Raw genomic sequence first — 26161 nt, forward strand, 5'->3', positions numbered from 1 at the left:
TTGTCAACAATATCTGAGTGTCAAATGCTTTGGCAATGTCAAGGCAGGCAGTGTGAACAGTTTTGCTCTCATCCATTACTTTGATGACCTTCTCAAAAAAGTCCACCAGGTTGAGTAGACATGACCTGCCCTTGGTGAAACCAAATTGGGTTGAGTCCAGTGATGAAGGTTTCCTATGTCATTACTGATTGTTTCCATGATAATTCTTTCCATGACTTTGCATAGGAGACTAGTGAAACTTATGGGTCTTTAGATGACCCACCTATGTGCAGAGGGATTACTGTTGCTGTTCTCCATTCTTGAAGTACGAAGCCTGTTTGGAAGCTACAGTTAAATAGCAATTCCAGAGAGCCTGATAGGTCATGTTTCATGCTATTTAGAAGGAATCCTAGCATATTGTCTGTGCCCATTGGTGCAGTGTTCGTGGCCTTAGAAAGAGCATTAAGGACCTGTTCCCTAGTAATAGTAAGGGGCGTTATATTTGATGGTATTTCCTGAGGGATGGTTCAGGGGTAAAGTTGAAGCTGAATTTGTCAGCCAGTAGGTTTGCTATATCTGTGGCTGAGTATAGGTGGCCATTAACAATGAGCTCTGGACACAAATGTGCATTGCCTTTGAGATTGTGGACATAGCTAAAGAATGCCTTATGGTTGTCTTTGACATGGGAGGCCAAATATACCTCAAATTAGGCTTTGATATACTTTCTTTGTCCTCTGAGTTGTTTATTTAGTTTGATGAGAGTGCTTTTATGCTGCTGGGTGCTATACCTCCTAATTTTTGCCATGAGTTTCTTCTGTTATATAACCTTCTGATATTGTGACTCCACCAGAGTGACTTATTTTTTGAGTTAGTTCTGTACTTCCTCCTGGTGGGTACAGCTGCATCTATGCAGCTATTAACATGCTTGTATATAGTTTCTGTGAACAGTTATGTGTAGGCAGCAGTGTTCTCAGGCTTTATGAGGGCTTGAAATTTTACCAGATTATCACTTAATAGCAGGAAGCTAGCCTTAGACCAGTTCTTGAATATTCCAGGGTTAGATGGGGTTCCAGGTTTTACTTTTACTTAAAAAGAGACCATTTTGTAGTCTGACCTTACCAGAAAAGATATTGCACTAGGGGGTGTGCAGTACTCTCCCATATTAGTGAGGACCAGATCCAGTATGTTTGCACCCCGGTCAATATATTGACATTCTGGTCCAGGAAGTTTGTCTTTATAAAATCCAGGAATCTCTGTGCCTGTACATTTGGTGCTGTGCATGATTTCTATTTAATAGTGGAGTAATTAAAGTCTCTCATAAATATGGTATTAAGTTGGATGGTGAGAATTTCCAATAAGTTTAAATACATCTTATGGGTTTCCTGCATGATAGAAGGGAACCTATAGCTTCCAAGGAAGTGCAATGGGATTTTGCTTACATGACTTAAATATGGAGAAGCTCAAGTGCATTGTCCTATGTGACTATCCTTGAGGTGTATTTATTTTTTATGTAAATTGAGACACCTCCGCCTTTAGTCCCTGTCTGTGTAGTAGCGTGTCTAAATGTCTGGAAGGCATTATAGCTTTGCACCGCTGGTATACTCTCCATAGCTTTACCCTATGTCTCAGTGACTGCTCAGATGTCAGCATTCGCCATGGTGAGAAAAATGTGTAGGGAGTGGAGTTGTTCCTAGCACTGAGCAGTAGCACCTTTTTCTTGGTTTTTGATTTGCTATGTTGGAAGTAATTTCAGTTTGACATTGTGTAAAAAAGGTACTATGAGGAAGGACAATGTATTAGCTAATATCTGAAAGCCTAGAGTGTAGAGGTACAGACCATTCTCTGACAAACAGTGTGGCTTGTTGACCATCTCCTTCCATGCTGAAAAATATTGCACCCCCTTAGAATGATAGTAGAAACTAAGGCAGTTATTAAAGTCAGTCATCTTCTGTTTGTATTGTGGAGTCACCCTTCGCAAAGGTAAAATGCTGCTCAGTTTTAGGTTCATACCAGCCTGGGGGCACATATTCTGAGATCTCCATAATGTCTTTCTTCATATAGCCTAGGGTAGTACATCTCAGGTCATTTACACTCACATGGACTATGACTGAGTCATGCTGGTACTTGTGGTCCAATGACCTGAGTACATGTGTAGTGTGGCAGATCGTGGTCCCGGATAAGCAACCGACTGTGACTTTCTCCTTACTCAGCCTGGTGAGAGAGATATCAGTGTATCTCACAATGTATCTCCAATGATCAGAATGTTAGATTGTGTAGCAGCTTGCCTTATGGGCTTAGAAATTGGGGCTCCATTACATGTGGCTGTATATGTTGATGTGGGTGATGTTTTGAAAGAGTACATTCAGGAATACTGAGGGTATTTGCTATGTGTACTTCATCTAGAAAGTCTTTGGGTTTAGTAAGGTTACATTTAAGTGCCTCAGCATATGTGGGTCTATATATCTGCTTTTGAGTTGTGTGTGATGGGTACAGCATGTGTGTTACTAACAACCTTGATTGACATTACGAGCGCTTTTATGTGAGAGCTTTGCCTCCAGTGACATTGCACAAATAGATTTCTCACATACCATATCATTTTGTCTGAGAATTAACTGGATGTGAGTAAACATGAGGCAATTTTGTCATTGTCTTAGGATGCCCATATCCACCAAGCTGGTAACTGACATAATGGGAAAGTTCATATTCATGGCAACAGGCCCTTTTTCATTGATTAGACAGCTGGAATCAGAATATAAAGTAATGTCAGGAGTATCTGCTTTGCAACTCTGGAGGCAGTACTTGTCACTGCAAACTAGTTGCCGTGTGTGCAACTAGGTATTGGTGAAATTTCAAGGATGCTTTTACAGGGAAAAATGTCAACTCAAGGTATCTGCATCTATACAGGACATTGCCAAACACTTGAGGGGAAACTGATAAGGATACTCTGATGGTTGATGGAAGAAGTATTTAGGGAGGTAATCTGAAATTTGGTTAGACAGCATTAAATGAAGCAGCATTTACTGAAAAGAAAGAATTAGCTTTGTCAAAAATTATGAAACAAGGGGATTTACCTGAATGGCTACTGCCTGGCCACTACTAGTGCTGGTCTTATCACGGCTTCTCACTGTTGAGATACAATGCTCTTCTCTCACCAGAAGCAAAACAGTAGCACTAATCCCAAGATGAGAAGCAGGCCACATGCTCTTTAGTGATCAACAGACTTGTCCCACATAATTCAAAGGTCTATAGTCTTGTTGTAGCCTTTTTCTGGCAGATGTCTTGAATAGCAACCAGACCAGTCGGGAAGGTCCAACAGAGACACTCGCTGCCCAATCAGAAATAGGCAGGAGTCAATGCACTTTGTTCTTTCTCTCAACAGGAGCAAAACATAAGCACAAATAACAATATGACACCTATGAAGCAGCTATTATGCTTTGTGGTGATCAGCAGTCTCCAGAAAATAATGTCCCTGTGCTCCTTCTCTTATCATGGGCAAAACAAAAGCATTAATCCAAAGATGAGTACGGAACTGCAGAATGTGGGTTCTCCAATAATTGTTGATCTTAGAGTAGATGTTGCAGATTTTTAATGTAAGATGGAAGAATGGGTTAATATCCTAAGAGTTGCAGTGTTCAGTAAGTAGTTAAGAAATGAAAGAGGGTGTAGCTTAAGCTTTAGCTATCTAAGTGGGACCACTCATTTTAAAGGAGCATTATAGATTGGAAGAGGGTGTGTACTTTGTATTCTGGCTATATGGAATGCAGCAGGAGGACCAACAAATGTAAATAACTGAAGGGGAGTGATTTCAGGAAATTATATTTTTGTGCTAACTCAAAATAGCCAGTGAAAGAGTGGGGAGGAAATATGTGGTCAAATTAACATAAGGGGCAGGTAACTAGAAAGACAGTTGAGTTTAAAAACCCAGCTGCACCAGGGTGGGAGGATGGGAGAAATTTAAATTTCTGTGTGACACACAAGACACACAGCTAAAGTCTCTTTCCTATTTTAAATATGCAATTAAAAGCAGAATACAAGTAGCAAACAGTATAAAGCAAATAAACCATAATATACAAAATAGAAAAAGACAGTGAAGCAATACAAAATACAAGAAAGCAAAAACAAACTAACCTTTCCTTCACAGACATCTGCGGTAAGAGTATAAGTGAGCTTTTCCCATGCCACAGATTTGGATATCTGTCAGATCTATTCTCTGCAGTAATTATTATTCATGGTGCTGAGGCTAAATCTGATGACAGCCATATGTGGGCTCCATATCATAGCTTGAACTAAAATGTTCCTTAGGTAGTGAACTGTTTTATGTGCTACTGATTGAAGACCATATGGAAATGATATTAGAAAAAGATATATGAGAGACAAAAACAGCTGACACTAAATTAAATACAAACAATTGGTATATGTAGCATTGACCAGAGGAAAACGTGCATTCAAGTGACACATTCGTCCTTCTCTCATCTCATTGCAACATTCGACATGTGCTTTGTGTAACACATTATCAGACTTGTACTTAATGGCAAATAATATGAAAGTGGACAGACAAAAGTTCACATGTTGTTAGGAATATTGACAAGAGCTGCTTTTTAAACAACAACACAGTGCTATCAAAAATGTGAATAAATATGTATTCAGACCACCCTCTGTAAAATTATCAGTTAAGGGGATTTGAACCATACATCAGCTCTCCTTTTTCTCTAAATCACTGCACTTATACCTTGTACCACAGACAATGTTCCCTGACAGGTCTATTTTCTTCAGAGTACTATTGTCCCGATCCCCTTCAATAAACACAACACACTGAATAACATTTGATGACCTTTATTAAAACTTCCATAACATAACTTTGATTACCAAAATTTGTTAAATACAACTGGACATAGTGTAGTCAATTCTAACACAGCATAAACATCTTTGCAATGTTAATCAGGACAGCGTACCTGCTCATCCTGCCCCAATAAGCAGCACTCATACCTTTGCTCACTTACTTTACTTATAAACATCCTTGTAATGTTAATCAGGACAGCATACCTGCTCATCCTGTCCAGTAAGCAGCGTCCATACCAAATATTAATCAGGACAGTGTACCCGCTCATCCGACCCAGTAAGCAGCATCCATACCTTTGCTCACTTACTAAACCATTCACTCAATTACCTTCAAACCAAATAAGCAGCATCCTTACCTTCGTTTGCTTATCTATTCAACAAAAACTCCTTGAAATGCACCACCAGACACCAGAGGGGGAACAGAAGAGGGCAAGCCTGTCCCTCTTTTCTGCCATCAGCCTGCCAAGGCTGTTACCCCTCACCACCAACTTCCATCAGCTAGCCACCCTTAGAGGATAAGGCCAAACATCATTCAGTGTACAATAATTACCAGGACATTACCAGCCCCTGGCAATTACCTAATGATTACCAAAGCATCACCTGCCACTGGAGCAAAAATACTCAACCCCAACCACCAAATTAAAGCAATTGCATATCACCCTTCCCAAACAATTCCTTTACTTGCCCAATGATATGCAGAACCTGAAGAACTTCAAAATGCCATTTAACAACCACCTTGCCAACACAAGCTACCCATATCAAAAGTAAGGCACCTAAACCCCATGATGGCTTTAGCAGTCTGACCCCTCTTTACTCTACCAATACCCTTGAATGCCACCAACAATATACCAAACTGAAAATGCTCTATGCCACAGGTCAAAACAGGATTATACCAGAATGAAAATATCCTATGCCACCTGGTCAACACAAGATTAGTGACATGCCAACCCCATCCCACTTGTAGAAATTAAACTACATCAACTATTAACCCTACCAAAGTAACCCACTCAAACTGACCAAATAAACATGTCGTACATCTGCAAGAAATTACCACTGCCCCAACTGTAATGTGCCTTAATGACAATTGAATAAAATTATCTAATATCCTATAGCCTCTCCAGCACTCAAAACATCCACAAAACAAAAACCATTACATTTCAAGTCCATTTCCATCAGGGCATTGACTGTTACTCACTCAACAATCCATCTGTAACCTCAATGTACCCACCCAAGTGATCAGGACTTCCACTGAAACATGCATTCAGATTTAAACATGCAGCAAAACCATTCTCACAATGACGACCATCTAATGTATGTGATCTATATGTCTTCCCATACAAATATATCCAATATTCAGTAACTAGCAACTTAGCAGCATGGAAGAAAACCCAAGAGTACCCAGCAAAACCCACACAAACACAAGGAGGGCAAGCAAGGCCCACAAAACTGGCCGATAATCAAATTGGTGAACCTCTAGCTGTAAAATGACACAAACTGCTGAACCACTGCATCCCATGATATTTAAATATTAAAACTCTTAATTCTACCATGAATTGTACAATATCCTATAACACAAATCAAACAAGGTCATAAAACATAATACTTATTCTAGAGTTAAACAAAAAGTTGGTTGTGCTTCTTTCTTCTTCTTTCAAATCACTGTGCTTGCCTTTTAACCTATTCATTTCTGATTACTCACCCAATGACCCCACCACTTATTCGACACCAAAGCATGCTCATCTGCAAACTCACTGTATCTCACCAATGGAACTTGGCACACCATCATCTACAAAGAAAAGGACAAAAGTAAATCCTCTAATATGTAAGGAGAAGTCTCCATCTTATACCCACCTATTCCAAACTACAGCCACAGCATTCCAAGACCCCATCTGCAAGAAAGAAAAGACATGTAAGTCATCCAAAATATCTAACACACATTCCAAGACATCTTCAAAGACAACTTATCCTACCAACCCGGGAAGGAATGTACCACTGCCATCCACATCTATGACAAAGCAGCCAAAACTGAAGCTATGCCTCCAATGCCCTATCAAATAGCCTCATCCTTCTCTTCTGTCCCATTTCACTCCCTCATTCTGCAAGATCCTAAGGCTCTCCTAACTCCTTCTCTGTTTATATACCATGTGCGTACGCTACTGATCAAACTGTAATGCCTCTTCTCTTAACTCTCCCACTATCTTTCTTCATCACCAACTTTCTGGCTATTATTTCCTAACTGAAACCAACATTTTATTTTTCATGTACTATAACAGTCAATCTCTTAGACTGCATACTACCTTTGGACACTATCTACACATAGGTTATGTATACGGTGAGAGTGACTATTATTGTATAAAATGTTTAACTTGATAGAATTGTCTAAATGTGTAGTATATATTGTAACATCCTGTAGCATAGTTTATGTTCTTTCCACTTATTTTTGTATAGTATTCCTAATGTCATTTGTATTGTACTGGATTATACAGTATTTGTATTGTATTGGATTATACTGTATTTGTATGGTACTGTATGTGGACCTTCTCTCCCAGGGCCTCTGCTGCAAATGGATTCTGTAGACCCAGTCAGACCACCCCAGGAAACACATGCTAAATAATGAATTAAATAAATAAATAAAATAAATAAACAAATGATATGTGATGAACTGGCAGTACTAACTCAACCCATCTTCACCATAAAAGTTACACCCCCTGCTTGCACCATCCGAGTTGCAAAACTCTTGAATCACCCATCTTTATTCAGCAAAGCCTGCACATCTGGGACAGCATCCAAAACATATGCTGACAGCAAGGGTTCCCACAATCAATCCTATTCAAAGTGAATTAACAGCTGCCATCATATCATTTAGAGCTGCTTTGCTTCCTGAGTTCCTGCAAGACTTACTGGACACTTTAGTCCTTCATCTTATTTTAAGGTTAGAGGAGGTGGGTGAACGAACCTGACAACATTAAAATGGTATATTTACATCATACAGGTTGCTGTGTTGTAATAATAAAAATTAATCATATTAATTCATTAAGATCTTCTTTATATGTAACCAACATATTTTAACCATCCTATGCCCTTCCCAGTTGAAGAGGTTAGTTAGCCATTAGTATATGTTCCCCATTTGTTCCCCACTGTCAGGGCCAGAGTTCCTCAATTTGAAGATGGAAGGGCGAGAGCTATGAGTAGACATTCCTCTACAAGCCGTGGTACAAACCATCCTTCAAAGAGTGCCTGTATATTCAAAAAAAAACAGGACATTCAATCAATAAATCTTTAAACAGCACAAAAATCCTTTCTGTCATTTTGTGCAACTCCACTTCACTGTATGGTGAAAGGGTATGCTAGCAGAGACGTAGCATGCAGCATTCACTCAGACAAATTTACTAGGGACAAATTTAAATATTGTTCTTACAAACTTAGATAGTTGACAGAATAACGGGTTTTGCATTAGCCTGAATTGTCTGAAGGGTATGATGTTTAAAACTCAAATGACTGTCCATATTGTGTAACTTCCATCCTTAAATTGTCACTGATTTGCCAGAAAACCACCACTTATGAAAATGGACCCACACATAAGACAAAATCTGTACATACTGCAGTCTGTACAGTTAAGAGGTAATTACTCTCACCCTCCCCCAACAGCTATCCTAACCACTGCGCCTGTGCAGAGGCAGTTGTTTTTTACCAGTACCTCAAAGTCCGTGACATTAGAAGTAAATCAGTCACTACCACAGTAAAATAAGGAGTCAGCATCCAGAAGTCTGCACCACATTCCACCGCCCCACATCACACAGTCACAAACGTCTGTGGAAGACACAATGCAAGTCCCCCAGGAATTGCAGCCACCGAAAGCTGGACAACGCTACTCTAGTTAAGGAAACGGTTAGCAGTAATATAAAATCATGACAGAACAGCAAATCACTACCCTTTTCCCCACTTGACAATCAAAAGATGGGTCCTCAACCCCCTTGTGCATCAAGCGCTTCCTTTTACCACTTCCCTGCATCAAGCGCTATACCTTTACTATTCTCTTTTTTTTTTTTTCTAATAAAGTCCAAAAGTATTGCAAGAAAACACCAAGGGATCCTGACCCAACCAATTATCATCCAGCCACCTTCTGAATGACTACACTACCAGCTTTAACTACTGCTTGTGTAAAATAGGAGGTGGCTATCATACCAGGCCCTGTGAAAACACGCGGTTTGTGAAGGATAGGATCCCACTAAAATGCTGGTCAACTAACGGAAAGGCAGATCTACTACCGGCTGTGTTGCTGTGACTGCCTTTTTCAGAGGGACAAGTGAAACAATACATTGAGCCCTACCCCAACACAATGATGGTTGCCACATATTGCTCCTATAAATCTAAAAGAGCTAACTTTTTCCTGCCCTAGGCACCTACACTACATTGCGCATGCGGTGGCAAACTCTTCCCCACACGGAGCTTGCAGCCCGCGAAACAGCCATCTTGATATGCTTCCACACACATCACGTCAGGGTCAACTGCCAAATTAACTGTGCACTTGAACAGTGTGATGCACGCTGGTCTCACAAGAACTCCACTGATTTCAGTCAGCGCAGCAACCTGAATAAGGTCACTGAAACCGCAAACGAACAGTCAAACAAAACAGCACCACACCAACTCCGCTAAGGTGAAAGTTTACAATGACACGACCTCTGATCCTAACATTTATACAAAGCATGCCCTCCACAGTCTACATTTAAATTCTACCACTGAACTCATAGTCTGTCTGCTGCTGGCACCCTCAACCTGCCTCAGTAACGCATTCAAGACAGCCTTCATGCACACAACACTGACAACTGTCCACCCTTATGTTCTTCTTTTCCAGGTCGCAGTGTATACTTAACTCCCCAGTTGCCACCTTTCAATGGTTCCACAGCCTCCTGTATACAGGGATATAGCTTAGCCCCTTATCTATTTTCTGGAATGATTCAAAACCTTTTAGATTTGCTCACAAGCACAAAGAGTCCCCCACTTCACTCTCTCCGACTCTGTCTACCTGCATCCACACGCATGACAAACAATTGCTCCATACTCAGGACAGGGACAGAGCCAAGCTCACATCCACATCTATCTCCACGTCTCACTTACCTGCTGTTATCCTCCCCCTATCAAAACCCCATGAACCACCAAAACAATGAAATGGGCACACCGCACCACGAAACAGGATGTAAAGAATATCCAGACATGTGGCCCTCTGTGAGATGGAAACCTCCACCGCAGAAATAATTTCCGTAGGCACAATGGCCAAAGCTCAAAGCTTTACCACAGCAGTGACCTGCAGCCTTTTGAGCCAGAGTGTGAGAAAAAGCACACTTGGGTATGCTATTGAGGAACATTCCATCTATCTGAAAGGGGGAATGCCCCAATCCATACAAATCAGTGCCCCTCAAGAATAAACCAACTGCCATATCCAAGAAATACACAAGGCTTTCAGACTCCAGTAATGACCAGGGCAACCATGAGGCCAATACAAAAGTGGAGAATAGCTTGAATTCCGTGAGCAATTCATAGAAGCAGCAGTTAACATTATGGCACCAGCGTTAATTCTCATGGAGATACAAAAAGTTAACACTAAGTTAGACTAATTTGTAGAAGGGTCTGTGAAGCATAATAAAATCTCATAACACTTTAAAAACCCATGAAGATGAAACAAATAATTTTCAGCAGGAGAACACGACCAACCACAAAGTCAAACAATGTGACTCACCCCTTCACAAATACCCGATGCTGAGGAAAAGAAATTTGAGTGCGCCCCAAGCATGCCTTCCCCACAAAAAAAAACAAAAAAACACACACACCTCACCTTTAACCACCACAGCTATGACTACATCCCAGGCACTCACCTCCTCATACCCGCCACCAAACCAAGGCCTGCCTGACCAAATAACACACCGGTCGTCAGGACATGACCCTGCAGTATAGCAAGTTCACGCCAAAATGTGATTACTTACCCAGCTGCACTCATCTAAATCCCTTAAGCACCTCCCACCCTTATCTCATTTCCTTCCAATCAACCCTCCCACCATTTAACCCTTTCACCTCCCCAATCCATTGAACTTCCATTAATATCAACCTAACACCCCCTTGGAGATGTCCCAGGCCAACTTGGCTTGTGCCAAGCCTCATTAAAAGATTGCTGACAGTCATGCAATGGCACCAGGCTGGTTTGCACTACATAAGGCAGCCTAGTCTAAATTTTTCACTTTTTTCCTTAAGCCAAGAAAATGCATGTCATACTGCCAAGGGGTGTACAAATGCAGAGGGCAATATTTATCCGAAGCATTCATAAAATTTTTTGTGATAATTTGAAAGAACATGAATTGAATAATATTGTATAGCAAGAAATCAGAAGAGCTACAACTACATTACACTGATACATTCATCCTTCTCACATCTCCTTGCGATATCAATACTATCTTGTATGTCTCACAATATCAGGCCTTTAACTAATATTGTGAGGATGGAGAAGGGCACAGCGAAAAGCAGAAATGCTTTCATTTTTCGCACAGTACATATAATTAATTTTGACATAATTTCTAATGATTTATCCATTACTTTTAGTAAATACAGACCTTACTTGAGTTTCCAACATCAACACATTCATACACTAAAATGACTGTTATGATTTATTATGATTTCCTTTAGTAAAATGATCTGGGAACCAATTTGAAACCCTGCCTCACCTGTCTTGTTTCTCTAAGCTCAATATATTTACATCCTATTTCACAGAGATATGTGCATGGCAGCTTAAATTTCTTTACTTAGTACTATCCAGACTGCAGAGGAAAGTGCAACAATGCCAGTTTTAATTGCATTATTGATGTCTATCCAAATAACGTCTTTACAACATATGCAAGTGGAACAAGGAAATGTGCCTTTTTCAAAGTTTGTCCATGAGTATGGCCCACCATATCCTTATAACATAATTGACATTTCAGGCTAGGGCAATTCCTATAGACAAAATAAGGTATATCTCCTATCACTTTTCTAATCTTGGGCAATGTTCCCAAAAATTCCTTGTTACAGTTGCATATATAGTAAAGAGATTGAGAAAATAATTAATTTATACATCCCATAACATCAGAAAGATAATTTGCTATCAGCAGCAGAATGCAGTCAGATAAACACACACACTTGATGGCAGTGCAAGGGTATCACACCTACATTAATACCTACATTAATAACTGCAGACAAGGAAAAATATGAACATTAGCACTTAGGATGCAAACGTTTGCAGAAAATGCAGCCCACATTATAAGTAATGCATGAAGTCAAACCCTGAACCAGCCAAAAACACCTGCAAATAATATCAAAAACAGAACCAGGCTAGAAAATCCTCAGCAGTCCAAAATCTTTTACTGGGTAAGTTCAGTTATATTTGTCACTTTCAACTGGTAAGACAGTGGTACTTTTGCAACTCATAACATGTAATGCTCCCAAGACTGATAATAATAGCAAGTAGTCCCCTCTAATGGCACCCAACTGAATATGCTATCACCTCCAAAACAACTTCTGTCAAAAAGCTGCTTTACAAAGAATGTCCCCCTAATGCAATATACTCAAACACCTCCCCAACAGGAAACACACAAATGTTTCAGTTAAATCATGCTGAAAGAATATCTGCCCAATATACCACAGTCCAAAGAGCAGTTCCACTAACCAATTAAAGTAAGAACTTCATGAAAGTTTAGCTGAAATTAAATACCTGTTTTACGCGCCACACCCTATAGCTCAACTCTGCTCCATCCCCAGCAAAAAAATATTTCAGGAAAGTCATGCTGAAGGGATATGTTTAACGATTCACCACACAGAGTGTGTCTGTCTGAAAAACTGTGCAAAAATCAGTCTCTCAGATGTGACACATAGTTACATGACACCATATAAAATAATGTAATTTCAAATTTTCCAATATGAGATGTATAATTATAACCAATCCATTTAAAAATGCTGACTATAAAGACACACCCAATGTGTGAAAATAAACTATAACATAGTAACAACACTAGCGTAATATGCATCAAGCTGACAGATGCAAACTAGAGCAATACATTTCTAGGTTACAGTGTTCAGATGTTGTAAAATTCCATATATTGTCTAGTAGGACCAGACCACCAGTCGAAGCTACAGTTTGATAAAGGCATTAGTAGTTCACTATTTTCCATTTAAAAATCCATTTAGAAGCCTCCCATTGTTAGCAGCCAAAGTAATCTTGGCAGCTACAGCCTGGAAAAAAAATACACAGAGGGATCAGTGACACTTCTGTTGTGGTTAATTTGTAGACAAATCCAAAGACATGGCTAAACTTTTTTGTAGCAATTTATTGCTTTTTGTCTCTACTTGTTTGCCTAGCTTGTTCAGTTCTGATCAAAATGGTAGTAATCCTATGCATGCAGTGACTGCATTAATGAATGGATGAATGAATGAATGAATGAATGAATGAATGAATGAATGAATGAATGAATATAATCTAGACTGTGGGCATGTAGGGATGCATGTATTGTGATGCGTGCTTTTTAAACATGGGGTAGTGCATAGAGGATTGTGATTGGCTATTGACACTACGCTTTTGTGTGTGGTAAGGCTATGAATGAATAAATGAATGTGTTGACTGAGCTTTGTGTCTCTATGACAACACAGATGAGGAGCTCTTTTGATAGTAGTAAACAATTACAAACTGCACACTGTTAAAAGCTGCTGTCTAAGTGAAGCCATGGAATGTTAGGTACACAAAACATTCATATGCTTTAGGTTCTATTAGAAGATATATGGTAGTCATAAATGCTATGAAACATTAAGTCTGACATTTTTGCACAATAAATAAATAAATACATACATAAATAGATAAATAGAATAAGACTATGAGCTTCACCTTTACCCTGTGGCTCTGGCTTTCATTCCCTCACTCTCGATTTTATTGTTGTGTAACTTTGACCAACTTCTGGGTGGCCTCTGGAAAAGGTTATTTTTATATAAAATAGTTATCTAGTTAACAAATGAATATAAAAAAATCCAAATTAAAAAGTTCTAATATTATATTCAGTATCTAAACACACACACACACACACACACACACACACACACACACACACACACATCTCTCTCTCTCTCTCTCTCTCTATATATATATATATATATATATATATATATATATATATATATATATATATATATATATATATATATATATATATATATGCACATGCTTAATTTGTATCCAACACACATGAAGTATAATACATCACAGCCATATGCTGCTAAGCTGTACATCACTGCTCATTACATAAAATATAAATGAAGTGTAATTCAAAAGGTACTTAAAAGCCACTTTCACGGACTCTTCTGTTATATGAAAACATTGAGAGTGATGCCATTGATTATTCCAACTATGGCAGCCATGATTTGTATAATGCAAGCCACAGCTGCAAGGTACCAATGCTCTCTAAAACCCGACAGCAAACAGGATTCTCTGAGCAGTACTACCAGGTCACATAACAGTGCCCCAAACCTAACAATGTTGAAGTTCTAGAAGGTAAATGAAGTGAAAAGACTCTTTATTGCTCTGTCATCTACCCAACAGTTCTTTCATGCTGATGTCATTATATTAGGCTAAACTCCATCAGTTTACCTAACTAGGCAAAATAGGTACTAGCATTCATGGATTCAAGTCATAACCTGCAGACTGTCCCTGATTTTGCAGAATGTCCATGAGTTTACCTAATATTGTTGCCCTATCCTTCATAGCATTTTTGGTTTTCTGGTAAATTACCAAAGACTGCAGTCAGACAATAATGCCAGACATTAGAGTTTCATACATTGTGGGCAGCCACTGTGGTGCAGTGGTTAGCGTTTCCACCTCACATCAAGAGATTCTCCGGTTCGATCCTCGGCTGGGGTGCCTTCTGTGCAGAGTCTGCATGTCCTCCCTGTGGTCATGTGGATTTCCTCCAGGTGCTCCGGTTTCCTCCCATATCCCAAAGACATGCTGTAGGTGGATTGGACACTTTAAATTGCCCCTAGGCATGAGTGCGTGCCTTCTGTGGAAGGTTGGGCTGGCAACTCGACACTGTAAAACTCCAATACCAATCATGAGTGGACAGGTGATCTGCTGTGGTGGCCCCTAACTGGGAAAAGCCAAAGAAGAAGATTAGAGTTTCATACTTTGTATTGTTCACAAGATGCATGTAGCTGCAAAACATGTTGATCTATTGAACTTGTGTAATAATTAAAAATTATCCTTGATTTTGAACTTTGTCTGTACATTATTTTTGGCTTTGTCCAGAATTCTTGAGAAAAGAAGTTAAGAGATTTAGCCAAGAACAATCAACAAGATTGCCTTTAATGCAAATCTGCATTGCTGAAGACCACTTTCAGTGTCAAGAAAGGTTGTTCAAAGCTAGTCACCCCCCTGCACTGCCCAACTGGAGAAAGACTTCAACACCCCCAACTTATATATAGTAAAGTCTGCACTTATACTGTGCAGCAAAACTCTGAAAAACGATCCCTGCACCAGTCAAAGCAAAACATAGCATTCATTTATTTAAGCTGCAACTGAAAGAATTCCTCTCTCACACTTGCTGCTCTCCTGGTTAAAGTTGTAGTTCCTTCTTCTCCTATAGGTATACACATCACATCTCTCCTTTTCATGTTTTTATTACTCTTACTTTTCTCACTCTCCTCTGTTTTCCTCTCCTCTTTCTTATCCATTGCTTGGATTTTCCACTCTGACATTTGCTTTATTAATGGGTAATAAACTCTCACACTTATAATACGTCAACACATTTCAAAGTACATGATATTGTATTTATTTTGTTTTAATGATTGTATACTTGTATTATTCTATGTTGTATATGTATTAATATTCATATTAATCTGTCTATTTACTGTATGTTATAACGTGATGCCAATTTGCCCCCCTGTACATGCATTTTCTGTTCTTTTACTTGTGGAGCTTCTCTCCCCGGGCATCCACTGAAAATTGATAAAATTATCCAGTTGGACTTTCCCAGTAAATAAATGTCAGTAAATCAATCAACCAATAAATAAAGTTTCTTAACTCCATGCTTGCACAGCAGTGGTAAGAAGGGCAACCTCAGTGACCACGGAAAGTGGTTTTCAGTGTTGTGAATTCACATTATTGGCAACCAAATGGACTGTCATTGGAGAATTCAGTGGTTTACAGTCTTTATACAATAATAATAACAAAAATAATAATACCAGTCTGCTTATATTTTTTCAAGCTGTAACAGAGTAGAGCAGTCGGCTATGTCAGACAATCCACAAGCACTACTATGGAAACAGGGCTTTGGGCATGCTATCTGATACAGGATAATGAAATACAGCATTACAACATGTAGTGTCTTGAGACTGACACAAGCTCTCTGTACTATCCTCTACCAGTGCCACATGCCACCTACCAGCCTCCACTGCAGCCATGTGTTGTGCAGCATGACACAGGTCTGAAAATCCAACCAGCCTTTTTTTCTCAGCACTGAATCGTACACTGTGAGGAACACAGTTACCTGAACTGCCCCTTCATGCTAACAAACACACAGTTCCACTACTGCATGTATTATATCTGTGCTTAGTGAGTACAGCTCCGTAGCAAACCATATTGGAGAATAATTAGGGGATTATCAGATATGGTTGCACTGCAAATGCGGCATTGCCTGTAAAAGAAATCATGCACTGGTTTAGCCAATATGTGCTATCTGTTGCCTCTTTCCTATCATACTGTTTCCTCACCTCATTAACAGGTCTAATGTTTGAAATTAACACCTCACCCATCTATACACAGTCTAACATTCCACAGCATTTTTTGAAAAATCAAATTAATACAAATGTAAACAACTTGTGATTATCAAATATCTTACAAGTCTCTCATCTGTCCAGATTTTCAAAGAATGTTCAGATTTTGTCTCATATTTTTGCTGCTCTGTTCTTCATATTTTTTTGGCAAATCACAGAGGATTGAAGTTCCTAAATAAGGACTTAATTTGAGTTTCAGACTTCATATCCTTAAAAATGCATACTAGCACAAATTATGTCATTTTTTGCAGCTTTGTAAGTTCATAAGAGCAATATATAAAATCGGTCCCTATATTTGGGCCTTTGTCCCTCATTATTTTAGGCTTTGTCCAGATTTATTGTCCTAAGAGGTTGAGAGGTATGCAAAGGTACAAACAGCAATGTTAGCAGTAAAAACTCTTCTTTACAGTAACAGCAGTCAGTGCTTTCACAGTCTTAACATCAGTACTGTGAAATACTTATAATGCCCACAAACCTGCTATTATACTTTTTTGTAAAGTTTCACAAACATCTTCTCATGTCTTGGAAGATGCATAGCCTAGACATGAAGAGTCAGGGCACTTTTGTTCAGCTTCACTTGAGCTTTTACATGACAGCAAGACCTTCCTGGTTGTTTGTTTACTGAGATATGTACAGAAATATGAACACTGTTCTTATTCATATAATTAACCAATTAAACTGAATATCTCTCAGTATGGACAGCTGTACAGTGCAAATATCAAAAATAATTTCTTCAACATCATCTAACTTCAAACAGTTTGAAAGTCACTTGGTTTAGGAGATACTAATGCGCATATGGAAATCTTACATAGCTTCAAAATTACAAACATCTAGCACTATCTCCAGTATAGTGTACTATAAATGGACAGTAACAGTCTATTTTTCTTATTCCTACAATGGCTTTTCATAATGAGCACCACAGCAACAAACACATTATTATTATGAAACTATTAATGCAATTATGAAAATATAAATAGCAAGTGGCAAACAGTGATTAATATTTCCATTGCAAGACTTCCTAGAGTAATAATCTTATTGTCATTTTATTTAAACCTCGTCCTTTATTATACCACTTAATATTAACTGATAAATCATTTAATTAAAAAGCCACTTAATATTAACTGATAAATCATTTAATTAAGAAGACAGTCTCAAAAAATGCTAGGATGCCATAAGGAGTTATGACTATTAAATGGAAATGTATAAAATAGGAGCTATAGGTGAATGAGTCAATCTTGCCATTGTGGTTTGTGGGTATAAATATATATATATATATATATATATATATATATATATATATATATATATATATATATATATATATATATATATATATAGATACATATATATATATATATATATATATATATATATATGGTTACTATCATTTACTTGAAGTGGACTCGGTCGAATGGTGGTATCATCGACTCACATTCACAAAAACTCACATTGCTGAATTCTGGTATTGCCAAAATACATAGCTAATTCAACCTAGGAATGAGCGTTAGCATGGGCTGAGATACGGGAGATATCTGTACTTCAGCAATATCAGAGTTTGACATTGCCAGTGTTTGAGTTTCAGGTTTCATGCAAAGTGGATTTGGCCAAGTCCACTTCAAGTATATGATTGTAAACATATATATATATATATATATATATATATATATATATATATATATATATATATACACACACACATACACACACACACACACACACACACACACACACACACACACACACACACACACACACACACACACACACATAATAAGCACTTAGAAGATAGCTTTGCAAAATGTATCTTTAAGATTAAGTGCAACTACTTACTTGCCATGTATCAGCATCATGGGAACTGCCAATGAGACTGCAAGACACATTGTTGCTGACTGGCATGCATGCCATGTGACAGTAGAGGGAGTGGAACCCTAGTAGCTGTACATAATGCTATTTCATCACATCCTGGTGGGAGACTTATACATTTGTAGCTATATAGATACAGCCTAAGTAGCATTGCTTTCTTATGGCAAGAGGTTCTCCCGTTCAATTTTTGACCCGGGTGCCTTTATTAGTGTGTCTGCATGCCCTCCCTGTGTTCTCATGGATTTCCTCTGAGTTCTCTGGTTTCCACCCACATTCCAAAGACATGCAGTAAGTAGACCGGAGACTATAAATTGTTCTTCGGTGTGAGTTTGTGCATGTGTGATATGGAAGAAATTCAAGACAGCTTACTTCTGTTTTGCCTTCCACAGATAGCAGTGGTTGTCCACAGGGTCACTCTAGGAATCATCTGCAACTTGGAAGAAAGAGAGAGAGAGAGAGGCTGCATCCATCAACAGAGTTTCCTACCTGTAGAATGATTGCATCTGCAGTTGCCATTCCTGCAGGTAGCAGAGAATGACACATAATCCCTCTCTTGTTGTAAGCATGCAGGTGAGGACTTCAGATGTTATCCTTGATGCAATAGACTGGGGTATGAATAGTGTATCCTCAGTATAATTTCTCCAAATCTTTCGGATTTCTAATATCATGATGGGAATGGACCTCATTCCTAAGTCATGGTATAATTTAAGTTAAATTTTTTGATGCTAGCCAAAAGTGCTCTTTGCAGCACTCCCGATGTGCTCAGAATTGACTTCTTCTGCAATTGATATGGAATTGCATGTATTTTTAGCATATATATATATATAAATGCGATTATAGAACCATTCCTCCTACTATTATTGGAATTGTCTGGGTATCTTTCTCCCACATTGCTCTAATTTTTGCCTCCAAATCTTGATATTTTTGCTACTTTGTCTCTTTCCGAGAGACATTGTATTCACTAGTTGTAGCAATTTCAGCGATCAATGCTATATTTGTCTTTTTTCATGGGCTACTATATCTGGTTTTCTCACGTCTATTTTTTGAATTGTTAATAGTGAGTAATCCCATGTGAAGATCTCTGTAATGTTTTGTGGTTCACATTTCCAATGCTTCACAGCTACTTCTATATTGCAGTGTTTGCATATTCCCCAATGCAGAAATCTTGCCACATTGTGCCTTTCAGTGCACAGGCCCTCTGTCACGAGTCTATCACACTCAGCAACAAGGTGTACAACAGTTTCCAGTTCTTTTTTGCCCAACTGACATTTGTCTGTTTCTCCTACATGTTGAATTGACTTTGTAAACCAATGTATATGTAATCCACTGTCCTGTGCTGCCACTATTAATATTTCATACTTTGGTTTCAACTCACCTCTCCTTAACCATTTGTGCATCAAATCTGGATCAACATGAGATTGTTCCAGAAGATCTCTATACTTGCCACTATATTTATGTCTTTTCCACATTTCTTTCATTGTCAACTGATCCTTCTCCTTATACTCTTTCATCTTTTTTTGGTACATTCAGTTGCTATCTGATTTTTGTCTACTTGTGTTTGATTTCCATTCCTGCTTACCACATGAATGCTTCTGATAAACTAATCAGAGAGGTCATCTTTGACTTCTCCTCATAGGTTCATAGGTTCATAGGTTGATACTAGGCTATCTGCCCTAGGGCATTTATAAGCCTAGCCAGAGTGTGTTTGGCTTTCGCCACCCTTTTAGATTAGTTGACTGTGCCTCTGTATAGTAGGTCACAGAAGATAGCCCTTTTGAGGTTAGTTTACTGTGCCTCTGTCTAGTAGGGACACGGAAGAGATCCCAGGGGTAAACCTATGATCTCCCATCCACTCATTAAGATTTCTCTTGAAGAGGGTCATTGAGGGACTCTGCCTAGCATAGATTGGGATTTTGTTCCAGAGTGAGGGGAGCCTCTGGGATATGAATCTGTCCCTCCAGCATGTCCTATTTATTTCTGTGCTGAGGTTTAAGTCCTTGGAGCGTGTAGCTCTAAGGGATTTGGATTTCCTGAGGTGGAGCATGTCCATTAATTCTGGGTTGAACATGGCTTTATACGTCAGGCACAGATCACCTCTGAGTAGGCGGTAAGCAACTGAGTAGAGCTGGAGTTTCTTTAGCCTAACTGCGTAGGGCATCTGTTTGAGTCCCTTGATCCTCTTGGTGAGGTACTTTTGGGGTCTTTCCAGTTGCTGCAGGTGTCGGGGAAGGTACATCCCAAATGGGGCATTGTATTCAATTATGGGCCTGATGAGTGATGAGTAGAGGGTCACAATGACCTATCTTGATCTAGATGTGAACCCTTTCATGATAAGGTGGGCTATATAGAAGGTCTTTCTAACCACTTTGGCAATGTGATTGTCAAAGGAGAGATTGCTATCTACTTGGCTCCCCAAATCCCTAATTACTTCTTCCGTACTTAATGGATTACTACCTATGTGGTAATTTGTGGGCACTTTGTTTTTACTAAAGGGGATGACTATGCACCTTTTGGCATTTAGCTTTAGGCCATGGCTCTGGCCCCAGTTATCTGTTTCTGTGAGGCCCTTTTGGAGGATGCTTGTGTCAGTCGGCGAGTCGATTATGGCACCCAGTTTGCAGTCATCTGCGAACTTGGTCAGCCATAGTCCTCCCATGTTAGCCTGTACCTCAGAGAAATATATACTGAACAAGAGAGGTCCCAGGACTGAGCCTTGTGGGACGCTACTTGTAACTGGTTTAGAGTCTGCCATGGCACCTGCAATTCTGACCATGTGGGTTCTATCCCTGAGCCAGTTTGCAACCCATCTTGTGACATAGGGGTTGATATTTAAGCTGGTGAGCTTATTTATGATGCCCGAGTGGGGTATTGTGTCGAAGGCTTTTACGAGGTCCAGGTAGGCTATGTGGACTACCTTCCCTTCATTTATGGCCTTGGTGACTGTTTCAAAGAAGTTGACCAGATTCAAGAGGCAAGATCTGCCCTTAACAAAGCCGAATTGGGTAGGATCCAGTGTTTGGAGGTTCCCAATGTCTTTGTTTATGAGTTTCATGATGATACGCTCCATAGCTTTGCAGACCAGGCTAGTCAGGCTTATAGGGCGATAGTTTCCGGGGTCCGTTGTGGCACCACCTTTGTGGAGTGGGACCAATGTTGCTGTACGCCATTCCTTGGGTACATTTCCTGTAGTAAGGCTGAGACTGAACAGTGACTTTATGTGAGGGTTCAGTTCTTCTTGGAGTTCATGTAAGACGCAGCCTGGGACACCGTCCGGTCCCATTGATGCTGTGTTTTTTGCTTTGGAGAGGGCAGCTCTCACCTGTGCATCTGTGATGTCAGGGAGGCTATACTCTGTTGGGATAGACATTTGCTCTTTTTGGGGGGGAAGGGGGGGAGAGAAGTTTCCACTGAACCTGTCTGCCAGGATGTTGGCAATGTCTGTGGATTCAGTATATTTTTTGTCATTTTGAACTAACTCAGAGCATATCTGGGAGTTGCCACCCAGGTTCCTGACATAACTAAAGAAGGCCTTGTGATTATCTTTAGCATCTTGTGCAATTTTTCTTTCGAAGCTGGCCTTAGATGATTTTATGAGGGATCACAGTTTCTTGCTAGTACTGATCAGAGATGCCTTCCCTTTTTGGGATTTTGCTCTATCATGTAGTAGCTTCCTCCTTCTGTTGTATAGCTTATTTATGGCTGGGGTCCACCAGACAGGTCTCCTGCCTTTGGAGGAATGAGTCTTGGTTTTATTTGGTATAGCACAATCCATGCATTCCTGTAGGTGTCCATAGAAAGCATTTGTAAAGGATTCTGCAGTTTGGGCCGTATTTTCCACTGGCCCGGGGGCTTTGAAGGATTTCACCTCGGTTTTGAGAAGTGTGAAGTTTGCTTTTGAGAAGTTCTTCACCGTGGTTTCCTTAGCTGGGGGTGGGGATGGGATATGGATGTCCAGTGAGATTAATTTATGGTCAGATCTTACCAATGAGGGGTATACCTCTGGTATGGAACATAGAGTCCCCATGTTGGTGATGATCAGGTCCAATATGTTTTCCCCTCTTGTGGGAGTGGTGACCAATTGTTCAATAGCATTTGAGTTTATAAATTCTAGGAACCATTGGGCAAGGGTGTTGGGGCTTGAGTAGTACTCCCAGTCTATGTTTGGGTAGTTGAAGTCACCCAATATAATGGTGTTTGGAGAGACCTTCATATTCTCCAGTGCTCTCAGGAAAGCCGAGTGGGGTTGCTGAGTTTGGGAGGGTGGTCTGTAGCAGGCTACAAACTGAAAGGCAGTTTTGCCCACTGTTAGTTGCACATGGATGGTCTCCGATGCTTCATGCAGTGCCACTAACCTGGAGGTGTGGGTATCTTTGATGAATATGGATACTCCCCCTCCTTTTGTGGTTCGGTCTGAGTTTTGGGGCCGAAAAGCATGGTATGAGGTATAACCTGGTAGTGCTGGGGTGCTCTTGGGAGCCTTGAACCAGGTTTCTGTTACTGCACAGATATTGATATTCTCCATACTGAGGAGAGCCTCGAGTGCGTGTATCTTGAGGTTTAGACTTCTGGCATTGAGCAGCATTACCCTTAGTTTCTTTTTCATTGTGTTGTCTATGTAGGTGGGTGAGTCTTTTGAGCCTTGCCTAAAAAAGGCAATATGGGGGTGGCAAGAACCTTAGCCAGTATTCGAAAGCCCAAGGGTGACAGGTGCAAGCCGTCCCTAGCGAAGCAACGTGGCTTGTCGAGCATGTCATCCCAGGCTGACAGATACTGGATCCCCTTTGAATGACACCAATACTTTAGCCAATTGTTAAAATTGATCATTGTGTCTTTATACTGTGGCATCATTCTTGGTGAGGGTAAGATGCTACTCAAGGTCAGGGTCATACCGGCCTGGGCTACATGATCAGAGAGCTCCTCTATGTCTCTTTTGATGTACTCCAGGGAGGTACGTCTCAGGTCATTCACACCAGCATGGACAATGATGGAGTCATATTTGTACTTGCTTTGGAGTGACCTGAGTGCTTGTGTTATGTGGCGGATCCTGGCACCCGACAGGCAGCTTACAGTGACCTTCTCCTTGTTCAGCCTGGTGAGTGTGACGTCAGTGTGTCTGACAATAGAGTCACCTATTACAAGTGTATTAGGTGTGTTGTTTAGCCTTAAGGGCTGTGACTGTGTGGCACATTGACTTTGTGAACTATGTGATACGTGGGTATTGTTGTGGGGTAGCGGTTGCTTGGATGTCTGCTTTGGAGGTCTCTGCTGCTTGGGTAGATTTTTATTTAGAGCCTCAGAGTATGTTTTTGTGTGTTTATGTGTTTGGTTTTCTGTTGCGATAGGTCTATGTGAGACTGGATTTGTGGTGTGTGTGGTTACCTTGTTGTATACTTGCACAATGTTTGGATCTGAATAAGTCAGCAGATATGTATACAGTCCCATGACCCGAAATCTATACATGTAATTATTTTGAGGAGGTCCATACCTCCTTAGGAGTGTGGAATTTATAATTTTGATACACACTGATTTGTATACATCATTTGATAAGCACAAAGCATTTTTCTTGTTTTTCTGTCCAACTAAATCAGTATCTTTTGGGCCAGTCAGGCATACCAAAACTGTAAGTTAAAACAGGCAAAACAAATTAGTTTATAGCTTGGACTTTATTCCTAGATGTCAGGTTCCTATTACCTGATCGAATGTTTAGGTTAGCGAATACCTAAATGTCGAACTGGTAATAGTGAAAGCAAAAAAACGCAACGGTCAATTTAATGCAGGGAAAGAATTCCTTTGGCCGTTATGCAGATTTTGCCCCTTTCCCCACTGTAGAGCGATCTTGGAGTTGGTATATTTAGTTAGGGGGGTGGGGAGGTGAAGGCCCCCACTTCATTTTTTAATTTTTTTTTTTTTTTTGCGGCAAGGGAATTAATTCTCTATGTTAAATCGGCCGTTCGCTGTTTTAATATTTCTATATTACCAAGTTGATGTTTAGGTATTCGTTAACTTAAACATTTGATCTGGTAATATAGACCCTAGGTGTCAAGGCTGTTCTTAGTATTAGCTTTAGTATTCTGAAGTATTGCTTGTTGATTTTTTTTTCCGCATTTGTTTATGTATTATTTACAATCCTTCATCAATTCCAAACATTTATACACTCCTTCTTGCTCAACATCCTTTATATCACAGTCCTGTCCTAAACTGATATTGTCTTGGTACTGAACTTTCCTGCATTAAACATTGTTTTTGCACATTTATCAAGATCAAATATCATTCTTGTATCATCTGAGAAAGTTTTGGCCACTTGCAGTTGTGCTTTCAAATCCTCATCTAATGAACTATACAGTTTTATGTCATCCACAAAAAGTAGATGAGAAATCTTTAAGCAAGTTTGTTTTCTGGGACCGAAATTATAACCAAGACCTAATCTGTTAAGTAAACAGCTTAATAGATTAAGGGCAATACAAAACAATAGTGATGGCAAATAATCACCCTGGAATAACCCCCTTTGAATATTTATCCCTGGGATAATAATTTGCTCTTTGTAATGGCTTAATTGCAAAGTGATTTGCCACTGTCTGATGATCACTGTAACATAATTGATCTATGTAGGGTGCATCTTATACATCTGCAAACACTGCTTTATCTATAAATGTGGGATGCTGTCAAATGCTTTTTTGTTATCTACCCATGCCAGGCTTAAAATTCTTCCCCTTTTTATAATTCTCATTACAGCTTTATTTAGAAGCAAATGATCCTTTGTTCCATATGACTTTCTTTTGTTACCCACTTTGATTGAGTTCTCTTCTAATTCACTGTAAGTTCTATCGAGTTCAATTCCAGTATATAGCTTGTACATCATATGAAGGCAAGTTATTGATCTATAGTTTTTAGGATAGCTTTTACGAGTTCACTCTTAAGGAGGGGTATAATTTTTCCTGTTGTTATCCAGGATGGTGTATGTTCGGGATGCACATACAAGTAGTTCTTACTCAGGGCTAAATCTCTTTGTAAAGATGTTAATATTTTCAGCCGAGAGTAAGATATTGCATCTAGGCCTGGGATTTTCCATTTAGGAGCTTTTTGTAATTTTGTTGCAATGTCTTTGTCCGTTACTTCATCTGATTTCATGTCCTGTATATTTGAACTCCTTACTGTTTCTTTTAAATTTTTTATCCATTTAGTATCTTTGTTATGTTCCACATTTTCTTCACAAATATTTCTCCAAAATTTATTTTTTTCTTTCTTTTTTTTTTGTTGGTGTTTGTATTCCTTTTGCGTTGTTTTCCAGTTTTCTATAAAACCTTTGGGATCATCAATGCATTGTTTATTTTGTACTTTTCTTTATATTTATCTGCATACCATCTAAGTTTTTTCTTGCTGTAATATTTTTAAATTATTATTTGCAATAGCATATGATAGATCCTTGTTTGTTCTGATATTATGCATCACTTTTATTGTGTCTATCTTTCTAAGTATTCCCTCTTCAAAGGTTCACAGATTAGTATTAGGTTAACAGCCCTTCTGGGGCATTTTAAGCCTAGCTAATTATCCCTTGTGATAATCAAACCCTGCACCTTATGTCTGTAAGGTAAACACCTTAACCATTATGCCAACTTCCCAATCCCTATTCTTCTAACAGTGACAC

The sequence above is a fragment of the Protopterus annectens genome, chromosome 1.part0, assembly GCF_019279795.1.
Source record: "Protopterus annectens isolate FY-2018-M chromosome 1.part0, PAN1.0, whole genome shotgun sequence".
Lineage (NCBI taxonomy): Eukaryota > Metazoa > Chordata > Ceratodontiformes > Protopteridae > Protopterus > Protopterus annectens.